At 41.8% G+C, this 12,981-nt stretch overlaps 1 protein-coding gene across 2 annotated transcripts in view; it reads left to right on the top strand.

Annotated features, from left to right (window-relative positions):
• Pip5k1b (phosphatidylinositol-4-phosphate 5-kinase type 1 beta) overlaps positions 1 to 12,981 on the top strand; it is a 250,200-nt gene that overhangs the window by 91,709 nt on the left and 145,510 nt on the right. The gene's annotated exons all lie outside the window — the stretch shown is intronic.

Raw genomic sequence — 12,981 nt, 5'->3', positions numbered from 1 at the left:
CCACATCATAATTTATTAGAGACCATATTTGAATTAACCTTCTTTTAAGTATAATAATTCCTTTATTAGTTTTGAGCTTATTTTGCTAGAAAGAATTTGTTTTTAAAGTTTAGAAGGCCTATAACTAAGGAGGTTTGGAGATTGATAATTAAGGTGAATGTCCAATATGGTTATAAAAATTGTTTATTAGGTAAACCTTTCCTGAGCAGCTACAATGAGCCAGACATAGAGCTTAACAGCCTTTGTCTAATAGACATGTTAAGCCCTTTACTTTGTAGAATTTAAATTATAGCAAATGGAAATAGCACCAAGAAATGAAAATAATTAAACCTGCCAATTATAATAAATGTTAGGAAGGAAATAAAGAAGGGGGTGAGAACTTGGACATGGAGAAGCACCTGAATTGGTACCTGATTTGGTAAGGTTGGCAAGGCTGAAGCAGAAGGAGAGGAAGAACAGCATTAGGTGCAGTTGCAGAAGAAGGCAAGCCATCACCATAGAAGTCCTGATGGTAAGGAGTTTGGATTTGATTCTAAACCAGCAGGAAGGCATTCAAGGTTCCACATAATATACTAACCTGAATGGATTCCTTCCTAGAATTACATACCTGAACAGATTCTCTTCTTCAGATTGCCATATGGGGAATGGAAGCAGGAGCAATATCCAATTGAGAAGTTTGGGCACAACAAAGGAAACAATCAACAAAGTGAGAGGGCAGAATGAGAAAACACTATTGATCCATCATATATCTTATAAAGGATTCATGTGAAAATATATAAGGAAATCCTCCAACTCTATATCAAAAGAAAAAAATAGCACAAATATTTCTCCAAAGAAATGTACAAAAGCTAGCCTTTCTCACATCTATTCCTCAGAGGAACTTCATGAAAATAGTGATGTTGAAACAGGTGGAAATAGAGACTTGAGGGCAGCAACTGCTCAATTTGGGCTAACAAGGGAAGAAAAGCCTCACACATATGAGGTGGGAGCCTACATGTATTTTCTTACATGGGCCCTTAAACCACTAGTGTTTGAAGTTAGTTCACTAGCATCTAGCACAGGGCCCATACATGCTCAATGTTTGTTAACTGAATGAATTATGTAGTATCCCACTGTCTGGCTATAGGAACAAATGAGGGTCAACCTGGACTATAGTTTCTCTAGATCCCACCAGCTAGTCCCTTCTTACTAATTTAACAGTAGAGCCATTCCACACAACAACACAGAAGGTATCTGTGACAACAGGGCTATATTATGGCATTAGTTTGTACAGTGCCCGAAGTGTCTCACTGAAGGATGGGGGAGGGGCTAGAGCTGATTCCAAATAACTACAGCTTCTGAGTTCTGCACTGCTGGTGGCAAAAGGAGACTTTTTTCTTTGTAATATGAAATCTGCCCAGAGGAGATAACTCTTATTTTTTTCTACAGAGATATGTACTTTGCCAACTCAGAGAAGGTGCTTGAAAAACTTACTTAAAGATGTCTTAGGCTTCTTGAGGTTATATATGAAAATGATATAGATGGGTTCTCCCCACATACCAATTCCAAATTCTCCATGACTATTGTAAGTTCTTGGGAGCTAAAGGAGTAACTTTTCTAAGTGGTAGGTCCATTGCTGCCTTGTACTTGGAATTTCTTACAGGTCATGTATGACCTAGTTATCCCAGGCCTCTTTCCACCAGCCCCTGCTCCTGCCATAGGTATTATAAAGTGTTGCTTTGTCATCAGACCCCTCTGCCTGCCTTCTAACAAAAAGATACTGCACAGGGTGACAAGGCTGTAGTCCTAGAAGGTCTGGTGAAAAGTCCCAGGAAGATCTCCACAAGGAAACAAGCCTGGGCATGAGAGTACTTGGAATTCCAGGGGGACTTAAGCAGTATTAACACTTGGAAAAGTGCACATATATTTTTTGTTTTGGAATAATAATCTCATAGATACCCCCACCACCACCCCTTGCAGGGTTTCATGATGGAAAGCAGCATGTTCCCAAGTCAAGCTGGATCACAGGGTGAAAAGTCTTCACCAGTTAGAATGGCTGCTACCCAGGGTCTGATTTTGCTCTGTGACTAATGCTGTGTTGAATGTGGATGGAATGAATGACGTAGGTTCACCCCCAGGGCATACTCAGCCAGTTTCAGCTTCATGTGCCAGTCTGAAGTCAGTATGTAAGCATAGCACAGAACATTAGACTAAGAAGCCCCAGCCAGTGAGCTAGTGATGGGCATCTCTGGATGAGGAGCTTGTGGCTAGCCCCTAGATCCTTGATAACATTCTGGGCTTATCCAGTGTTTCTAGAATAGACATGAGTTGCCCTTATAATCAGAGTTTATTATTGTTGTTGTTTTGTGTGTGTGTATGTGTGTGTGCACATGCGCACTGAGGCTTGAAGGGTTTTCGCTAATTGGAGATGAAAGTCTCTTGGATTTGTCTCTCCAGGCTGGCTTTGAGCCTCAATCCTCAGATCTCAGCCTCCTGAGAATGTAGGGTTAGTGGTGGGAGCCACTGGCACCAGGCTATAACCATATTTTAAAACTGTTCTTCCAAAAGAATTCATGTGAAGAAATTGGGAACTTAACACAAAAAAGACAAAAAAAAGGGGGGTGGGAGGAAGGGAAGAGAAAAAGAGGAAAGGGATGGAGGGAGTCTTGTGGAAGTATTTGGGATATTAAATTGATATCTTAGTTTTTCATCTCATTATATCACTTTGCAAGTAAAATATTCATCCATTTACCATTATAGGATAGAAAAGGAAGGAAAAGACAATGTCTATTTATTTCTAAGCATCTCTTTTCAGTTCTTAAACATTAAGAACTAAAAATATAACCTGCTTCCTGTATTTGCAGATAGCTTTTCTAACAGGAACAACAACAGAAATACACCTGCTCAAATACTCATTCATTAAATATTTGACGTTGGTTGACTTTGGTGCCAGGCATTATGATAAATAAACAAATCAACAAGCACCTAAAGATAGTAATTGCTGTCTTGTGGGTGACAGAGTAGTAGAAAAGAAAGAATTTTAATGATTATAGCATCATCAGTAAACTCCTGATAGAAATAGGTAGGCCCAGAGCAGCTCAGGAGCACAGAAGAGACAACTTAGGCCTCTTAGGGGCAGGAATGGCTTCATCAAAGGAAGTAATGACTGAGCTCAATCTTGAACAACAAGGAACCATTAGCCTGAGAAAGAAAATGTAGTATTGTTAAGACTGGAGGGTTCACAAAGGCAGAGATGGAGAGCCTGATGCATTCTGGGAACTGCAAGTCATTCCATATAGTAGCAACTATGCTAGGGCTGGGCAGCAAGGAGTGAGTTTAAAAAGCTGGGTCATTAGAGGTCATCTAAAGATTCTGAGATCTGCACTGAAGCAGTGAGAAGCCATTCTAGGATTTCAAAGGAGAATGGAATGGACAGATTTGCATTACAGAGAAATTCTCTTAGCAATGTCTGCCCCAGTGAGGCAGACTAATTAGGAAGCTGAGTCAATAATCTATGCAAGGGATGATGAGCTCTCAATTAGGATAGTGGCAGGAAAAATGAAGGGAGGAAAAAAATAGAGTTAAAGAACATTAAAAAGATTGATTGGGAAGAATTTGAAGGACGAGCACCCCTATCCAGAGGTGTTAAGAGGGAGCTTGGCTGGCCTCTGGTTTGGGCAACTGGGTGGTTAATGGTAATTTTCTCTGAATGGTGTGACATATGCCAAGCTGTCCTTGGAGAACATTGAATTTATCTTGCCTGTAAGACATATAAGATCCTTGAAAGCTACTAGGAATATAAATCTTATGCTCAGGAAAAAGATCCAACTTTATGGGTTATTTGGAGTCATCCTAAGTAGATTGTAGTTGAACCATTGGTCATAAGAAACATTTTCAGAGGAAGTGAGAAGAAAATGAATGCAGGTACCCTGAAAATCATGAATATTTCAGAGGCAGCCAAAGAAGAGAGAGGCTGCCATAGAGATGAGAAAAAGCAGCCTGAGGGATAGAGGGAAAGCCAAGCATAAGGAAGGGTCTTCTGCTGGGAACAGGTGGCTCACTCCTGTAATCCTTGGCTACTCAGGACCCTGAGATCTGAGGATCGTGGTTTGAAACCAGCCTGGAACTCCGTGAGACTCTTATCTCCTAATAATTACAAAAAACAAAACAAAAAAAAACAAAAAAAAAAACCACCCAACGGGAAATAGAGCTGTAGCTTAAAGTGGTAGAGCTCTAATTATGACCCAGAAAAGCTCACAAACAGTGCCTACACCCTGAGTTCAAGCCCCAAGACTGACAGACAAAATGGGGTGGGTGGAGAGGGGCTTCCTCATACCCTTTCAAGTTCACCCTCTGTGGAAGAAAGAGCGTGTGACAAGTGACAGAAATGCCCTAGCCAAATGAGCTGGCCTCTTCAACACATCTCCCTGGACTTATACATTATTGCTATAATGTTTGAGGATACCAGTTTGTTGTTTAAGTTGGTGCCTCCCCCTCAAAAAAATGAGGAAGGAGGATTTTAGGGATAGTCAGATGACAGTGTTGGTCATGACAAGTATCCCCTGGAAAAGGAAACTGGGTGGAGAAAGTCTGCTCATTCATCAGCTCCACAGAGATCTGAGAGTTGATTGGGCACAGGTTTTTGTCTGTGACAACACACAACACTTGGGTAATGAGTGCATATAAATTTGTGGGCGGACATGGCAGGGAAACAAAGGAACCATCATCCCTCGGGACAGGAAACAGAGGTTACATAGAGGATACTTAGAGAAATAAGTGAAATCTTAAAATAGGCAGAGCTAGCAGAATGGTCAAGATCACCACTCTGAAACTGGATACTGCCTTTCTATCTAGACTCTTCATGTGTCTCCTATGGGCACAATGTTGACCACTCTGTTCCCTCTTTGGGCTCTGCAACTAAGTAATGAAGCTAATAACCGGGGGCGGGGGAGGGGGTTTGAAGAATTCAGTGAGTTAATCCATGTTTAACTTACAAGAGGGTGGGGTGCATGCGTGTTCTTAGCTGTTGTTGTTATTAATAGGACTGAGAGCAACCAGAGTCTGGAATCACCTGAAAACCTAATTCTTAGTGTTGTGTTAACTGAGGGCCGGAAAGCTTGGCATGAAGCCTCGCATTCCTTCAGGAAGTGCTCAGAAGAGAGAGGCTTTGGCGATTGGCAAATTGGGTCATGGAGAGGCTGTTGCAAGGACAGCAAACATTGAGAGCATGGGCAAGAGGCCATCTGGAACCTGTGTGGTGTATGCAGGAGGGAGTCCTCTTGAGACTTGAGGGGAAGCATGTGAATCCGGGGAGCCATGGGCACAAAGGCTCTTTGCCTCAAGTGAGGTTAAGAGTGGCAGAGGGAACAACTAGGCAGAAAGCAAGCACCAGGGACTTTGAGTGCTGGCATCAGTTCTGAAAGCAGAGCAGTATCAGGATACATCTCCTTCTCTGTGCTTCTCCAAGTGAGAATGTCTGAAAATAATAAAGCTGAATGTCTGAAGTGCGTGCTACATGCTGGGACACAGAAGTGCTATGACTTCCCTGGAAGAGGCACTGTTCTGTCCCCTGCTATCAGATGACAATGTGGAGGTGCAGAGACGGAGAAGGCCATCCTGCTGATGGATGGCGGCCTCCACATAAAAGCTGGCATTGTAGCTCCAGAGCTTGATTCCATCCACCATGCTGTTATTACCAGTCCTGCTAGGACATGGTTGGCAGGGGCATGGGGGTGTGGGGAGGAGATGACAGTGGAGGTTGGGACCATGCCTTTGCTGGTGGATTTACGATTGCTCATAATGTGTTCCTTTTTGTTTTGTTTTGGGTGGGTTTTTTTGTTGTTGTTGTTTTGTTTTTGTTTTTGCCAATCCTGGGGCTTGGACTCAGGGCCTGAGCACTGTGCCTGGCTTCTTTTTGCTCAAGGCTAGCACTCTGCCACTTGAGCCACAGCGCCACTTCTGGCCTTTTTGTATGTATGTGGTGTTGAGGAATCGAACCCAGGGCTTCATGTATATGAGTCAAGCACTCTTGCCACTAGGCCATATTCCCAGCCCAAGAGTGTGTTCCTGTTTTAATAACACTGTAAGAATTAGACTCCTTGTAAAGTGCTCCTATGAATGGTAGATGTATTGTGAAGGCACAGGGCTCTCTCCCAATTTCTAGTCAGAGGAACATTATCAAGCTGTAGAATTATATGCCCATCTGTCTGTCTATCAACACAGGGCTTTCTCTTGGTATCTTATCTGAGTATATACTATCAACGCTTTTCTTTGCGCGGGGGTGGGGGGTTGAGGAGGGCTGGGGACAGGGATGCTGGGGAGAATAGGGGTTGCTTATGGGGCTTGAACTCAGGGCTTGGGTGCTGGACACTGTTCCTGAGGTCCTTTGCTCAAGGCCAGCACTCTACCACTTTGACACACAATGCCACTTGTGTTTTTCTGGTGGTTAATTAGAGATAAGAGTCTCACAGACTTTCCTGCCCAGGCTGGTGTTGAACCTTGATTCTCAGATCTCAACCTCCTGAGGAGCTAGGAGTACAGGCGTGAGCCATCAGTGCCTGGCAGTACTTTTATTTTTTTAAGTGACTTTAGCCCGCTGTACCTCGACCTGACCTGATAGACGCAACACCAATACCACTTGACATACACGTTCCTCAGTTTCTTTGTGATGAACGCTCTGCAAAAATACAAGTAAGTCCAGTGCCCCTCCCCACCCTTATCCTTTGGGGTGGATGACGAAGGTTGCCACTAGGTAGAGAGATTACTTCTCTCAGACATCTCATGAACTTCAGTAGTTAGTATGCTTGAAACTCTAGTATTGACCTAACCCTATACTTCTCGCACCCAGTCTGTGTCCAGATTCTGTGTCTCCATTGTTACCACTGCTTCTTTCCCATCATCAGACTGACTTTGGGCTTTTAGGTTTGACCCCATACCACTACTGCAGGGTCTTCTAGATGCATTCTGTAATCCAGTTTTCCATTGCATCTTGCCTACCCTGTAGCAATCCTATGTTTTTAAATTGGACTGGCTTCAGCCTGGCACTGGAGGCTCATACCTATAATCCTAGCTCCTCAGGAGGCTGAGATTTGAGGATTACAGTTTGAAGCCAACCCTAAGCAAGAAAGTCCATGAAACTCTTATCTCCAATTAACCACCAAAAAAAGCCAGAAGTGGTGCTGTGGCTCAAGTGGTAGAATGCTAACCTTGAGCTAAATAGCTTAGAGACTGTTTCCAAGCCCTGAGTTCAAGCCCCAGGATGCATGCGTGTGTGTGTGCATGCACACACACACACACACACACACACACACAATTAGGCTGGCTTTATGCTCAAAGGCTTTCTTTTTTCTCTATGTATATCTCTTTTTACTTTGTTTTAAAACTATGAACATAAATTGGTAATTTTTAATAAAGAAAAATATTGACAAAAAAAACTAACTCTGAGATGTCTCTGTGCTGCATGATTTGATAAGCCTATGTGCCTGTACAGTTGCCAGCCTTTGCATTAAGTCATCCCAGCTACTCAGGAGGCTGAGATCTGAGGATCACATTTCGAAGCCAGCCTGAGCAGAAAAGTCTGTGTGAGACTCTTTTCTCCAAATAACCACTCAAAAACCAGAAGAAGAGCTGTGGCTCAAAGTGGTAGAGTGCTAGCCTTGAGCAATAGAGCTCATGGTGTATGCTCAAAGGCTTTTTACAGGTGTTCTGTAACTTGTATCTGTGGCTGTCTCCCAAGGCTGTCCCGCCTGATTATTACTTTTCCACTTGATTGACCACCCCATTAGGTCAGGATAATCTTCTCCTCTAACTGGACATTCTCCTGCCCCTTCCCTTCTTCTGACAACCCCTGTCTTCAGAACTCTGACATCTCAACCACCCTCAAGATCATTCACCTCCCTTGTCACCTCCCTTGATTCCCTTCTTTTCAGTCTGTATTTTCCAGTTCTATCCTTGGCTCATTGAAAGCAGCTCCCTTCCCAACACATCTTAAACATGCACACAGCCAAGCACATGTCAAATGCTTGAGGAATTTAATATGGGGCGATTAATAGCTGATGGATGATCTCTTGGCCTTGGATATTTTTTTTTGCTTTTGAATTTTTATTGCAGTTTTTAGAATAGTTCATATAACCCGTCTGACTGTGATGACTGAATACTTGTTAGAAGCAAAGCCAAGTAAAAGCATTAACTACTAATCCTATTAAAGGCCTTCCCATTATTGCTTGTGCTTGTGTTTTAGCTTCTAATTTGTGTGCCTTGACAACAGGGCGTATGTTATTTATTGTTGTAGATCCCAAAGCACCTCATATAAAAGAGTTCTGTACTATAGGAGCTAATGAATACCCTTCTGCTTGAGGTATATGTCTTATGTGATCATTTTAATATGATTTTCCCTCTAGTTTTATATTTTTATTCATGCCTTATTTGAAATCACTCTTATTGCTGTTGCTAATTAATCTTAAATTTTTGCCCAGGAAGGCATTTAACTGTGCAGGAAGCTATTTAATTTTTTTTTCTTGATTGAACAACATTTTTCTTTTGTCCCTAGCAGAATCTTCCATCCGCTCTAACAGACTCTTCTACATTCTTTCAGACTTCCACACAGCAAAGCAGCCCCCGACCCCTGGTTCATTTAGAGTTCTTTAGGGGTAATCTGCCAGCTGTCCTTTGAGGCCTCTGGGAGGTTTATGTTGCTTTGGTTTTCTCAGCAAGAGATGAAACGGTCCCACACAAACTGCAGAGTGCTGCAGGAGCAAAGCCCAGTAGGTTTGATCGGTTATTGCTGAAATGATTTTTCTACCAGTTATACTGGCTTAATTGCATGTAGCTTATAAAATTACGATAATAATTGAATGTTTCCTGAGGCAAATACTCCTGAGGGGTGGGAAGGAGGAATGTAGCTTGGAAATAAAATGTGACATAAGGAATAAAACATGAGAAGGTAAGCCAGGCAGGAAAAATACAGTATGTGAAATCTACCTGAATCCAGATGTCCAGTTGCACTGGGGAAGAGAAAGTAATTTAACAGTTATGTGTAGGGGAGACATCTGATAACTGAGAATCTTTGTGACTAGCCCAGTGGTGTCTGGGAAGATGCTTTTCCTTAAATGTTAGACCTTCTTGAGTCCCTTTCCTACATGCCAGCATCCGTTGAAGTTATATTTACCATCCTGACCTTTCCCCTACAATCTCTGACACTGCTACCAAACATACACAAACACCTCAGGTTTTTGCATATTCAGGAGGAAAATTAAGTCAAGAGAAAATCAGGCAATAATGGTACTTTCAGGAAAGGCTGAGCAGCCGGCCCTCATGGCTGTTTTCATCAGCATCTTTCTTCTGTCCAATGTTTGCCAAGGAAGCTGGGTTTGAAAAGGCTTATGAATTCTTTTAGCATAACCTTTGTTGGGAAAATGAACGACAAGTGGTTCATTTATGCTGAGCCTTTTGTCATCAGCATTTATAGCTATTCTGTTCATTCCCTTTGTGAAAAGCCATTCTGAGGGCTGATGAATGTACTTTATGAGAGAATATAAGAGCTCTGCATTTGTTTTGATTGGGCTCCACTTGGATTCATAGCGAGCAGGTGCCATCATTTGGAATTGGTTTTGGCAGTGGTTTGGTTACATAAATACTAGATGAATGGACAGAAACTTTATTTAAATTGTTTTAATCAGTACAAATAGGAGAGCTTTACATGGCATATAAGACTTTCCATAGTTTTATTTTTATAGCTTCTAAACATACAAATGTGTAACACACCATATGTCTGAACATATGTATGTATAAATGGCCTCCACTATGCAAATACATAATATGCAGATTATCTGTATTTCTTTGAGAGTTTAGGCAGATATTTTTTGTAAAAGAAAATCTGAGACTATGGTTTCCTAATGTACCTGAATTATTTCCTAGTCGGAAAAAAAATCTTAATACTGGAAACTATGTCAAGGGTTATTTTCAGTTTGATGTAATTTTTGTGGTTTATACTTAAAACAGAAAATGACCTAACACATGTTAAAATCTCAGGGTTTTTTTTCTTCTTTTGTTACTGTTATTGGTTGTCAGAGCTCATTGAAGAATACTGTCCTTCCTTTTTTTGTTGTTTGAAGTACTAGGATTTGAACTCAAAGCCTCATGCTTGCTAGGCAAGCACTCTACTACTTGAACCAAGCATTCAGTCTTTTTTGCTGTTATTTTTCAAACAATGTCCCACGAGTTTGCCTAGGCCAGCCTGGACTATAATACTTGTACTTATGCTTTCTGTGATGACAGGCATATACCACCACACCTTACCATACCACTGATGGAGACAGGTTTTGCCAACTTTTTGCCTAAGCTGGCCTTGAACCACAGTCCTTCTGAGTTATATACTGTCTGAGTAGCTGAGATTACAGGCATGAATGACCACACCCCACTCCATACCTCTGCTTAAGCACACTCAGAGGAAAATGCTAATACTTCCTACCTTCCCAGTAAGACTGTAGAAATCTATAGAATGCTGTTAAGGGTATATTCTTCAAGGTAACAGAATTGGAATACTAAATGACACAAAGAGTCAAAAAATTGATTGTCTGGCATGTATTATTGTTAGCTGAGCTGCTGTCTCAACACTCAGCATATGACACCAGAAGTTGGCTCTGTTTGGTGTCATCTAAAAAATAGGTTCTAACAAGGAATCTTGTGTGAGATTACTTATCAACATACTCCTAAGGAGACCTGAGCCATATGCTTATGCCCTTACATGGCCATTGGAATGTCTGCATTCCACATTCTTACCAGAGACTGTAACTGTCAGCGCTCCCTTGTGCAATCCTTATCAAAAGACTGGTGAGGAGAAATGGCATTCCGAGGACTGCCTGAAAGATAATGCAGTCAGTGCCTCATTGAGAGACTTGAAATTTTATTCGTGGTTTATGTCAGGTCATCAGATAACTGCCAAATGGGGTCTCCAGACACTAGCTTCATCTCAGTTTCATTGCTGGGGAAGACAAATGAAAATGACACCTCTATCATGGCATTTTCAAATTGCATGTTAAAAGACTCACAGCGTTTCCATATTAAGAAAACCAAGTCAGGCACCCATGTGGCTCCACACCTGTTATCCTGTTGTCTCAGCAGGCCAAGAGCTGAGGATCACAATTCCAAGCTATCCCATCCCAGGAAAAGAAGACCATGATCTTCTTATCTCCAATTAACTACCAAAAAGTCTGAAATGGAGCTTTAGCTCAAGTGTTAGTGCTCTAACCTTGAGCAAAAATGTTCAGAGACAGCACTCAGGCCCTGAGTTCAAACTCTAGAATAGTGGAGATGAAAAAGATAGGTTGAAACCCTAACTTGTAGTTCCAGCACATGCGCTTTTATATGGCAATGTTTTTTGCAGATGTAATCAAGTTAACATGAGGTCATAAGGGTGGGCTCAAACCCACTATAAGTAGTATCTTTGAAATAAGAAGAAGATGGCATGTGTAGACAGACACACACACGGGAATGCAATGACGGAGGCCAAGATGGAAATGATAGAGTCCTAAGCTAAGGAAAGCTAAGGATGAATGGCCACCACTAGAAGCCACTAGAGAGAGGAAGAAAGGATCCTACCCAGACCTCAGAGGGAACATGGCACTGCTGACACCTTAATTTGGGACTTGTTGCTTCCAGAACTGTGAGAAAATACTGTGTTGTTTTAAGCCATGTACTTCGTGCTACTTTGTAAGAGCAATCAGAGGAAACTAATAAAAGCTGCAGAGGAACAGAAAGAAGTGCAAGGTCAAACTCCTGTGCAGGAAGGAGTCACATAGTCTGGGCTGCCTCTGTGGGGGAAGAACACTGCTCTGTCATTTGGCCATTGGAAGTGATTGCCTCAAGGAGTCTATGGCTTCCTGCGGAGGCAGACCCAGAAGTAACAGTCAACCGGAATTCTGTGATAGCCACACAGCCCCGTGCGAGGCAGTTTTCTCTCCCAGGACAATCTGAATGGTGTATGAGTGTGTGGCTGCTCCAGTAGGCCAAAAGAGATCTCTGAATAGTGGAGGTTGTGTATAATCATTCTATTTATTAACTCGTTTTTATAGCAGACAGAGCAAATTTAGTCATTGTATTTTTTAAATACAAAGGAATATTGCTGGGGTATATAGCTCCGTTGTAGATGTGTTTTGTTAGTATTAACATATTCGTACTAGAATGAATGGGCTTGATTGCTGTCACAAAACATATGCAATGATTTTAGAATAGAAAGATAACAAGAAAAACATAATATCTTAGTCATAAAGATATGAACTTTTTACTCCATTATCAAATGACATAGTTGTAGATAATGGGGAAAAATTAACACTATTTTATAATATAAGAAACACAAGTAGAATAAAATAATAATCTTAAGATGGTAATGTAACTTAATGGTAGAATACTGGGCTGGCATGTCACAGGTCCTGGGTTCCATCTCCAGTACCAAGGAAAGAAAGAAGCTGACACTTGAAGCTGGACTTTTGTGGTGCCTGTCTATAATCCCACCACTTGGGAAGCTTAGGCAGGAGAATCACATGTTGAAGACCTATCTGGGCTATGGGGGAAAAAAAAAGTGTCTCAAAACAAAACAGTGTGCATAAGCAAGCACACAGGAGAGTTTCAAAAACTATACAACAAACTGTAGACACTGATTCTCTCTGGGAGGAACTAGGGTAGGAGCTGGCCCATTTTACTTTATACCTCTCTAGGTTTTTAAAAAGTTCATTACAGGCATGATGGCTCACGCCTGCAATACTAGCTATTCAGGAAGGAGCCAGCCTGGGTAGGAAAGACTTTTTTCCTAATTAACTACCAAAAAGTCAGAAGTGCTGCTGTGGCTCAAGTGGTAAAACACCACCTTTGAGCAGAAAAGGCTAAGGTACAGTGCCAGGCCCTGAGTTCAAGCACCAGTACCAACACACACACACACACACACACACACACACACACACACACACACACTGATTACTAGCAGGACATTGTAATACATGCCGATAA

The sequence above is a fragment of the Perognathus longimembris genome, chromosome 1 (genome assembly GCF_023159225.1).
Source record: "Perognathus longimembris pacificus isolate PPM17 chromosome 1, ASM2315922v1, whole genome shotgun sequence".
Classification (NCBI taxonomy): domain Eukaryota; kingdom Metazoa; phylum Chordata; class Mammalia; order Rodentia; family Heteromyidae; genus Perognathus; species Perognathus longimembris.
Note: the sequence above shows the minus strand (reverse complement) of the source record. Positions and strands in the feature narration are given on the sequence as shown.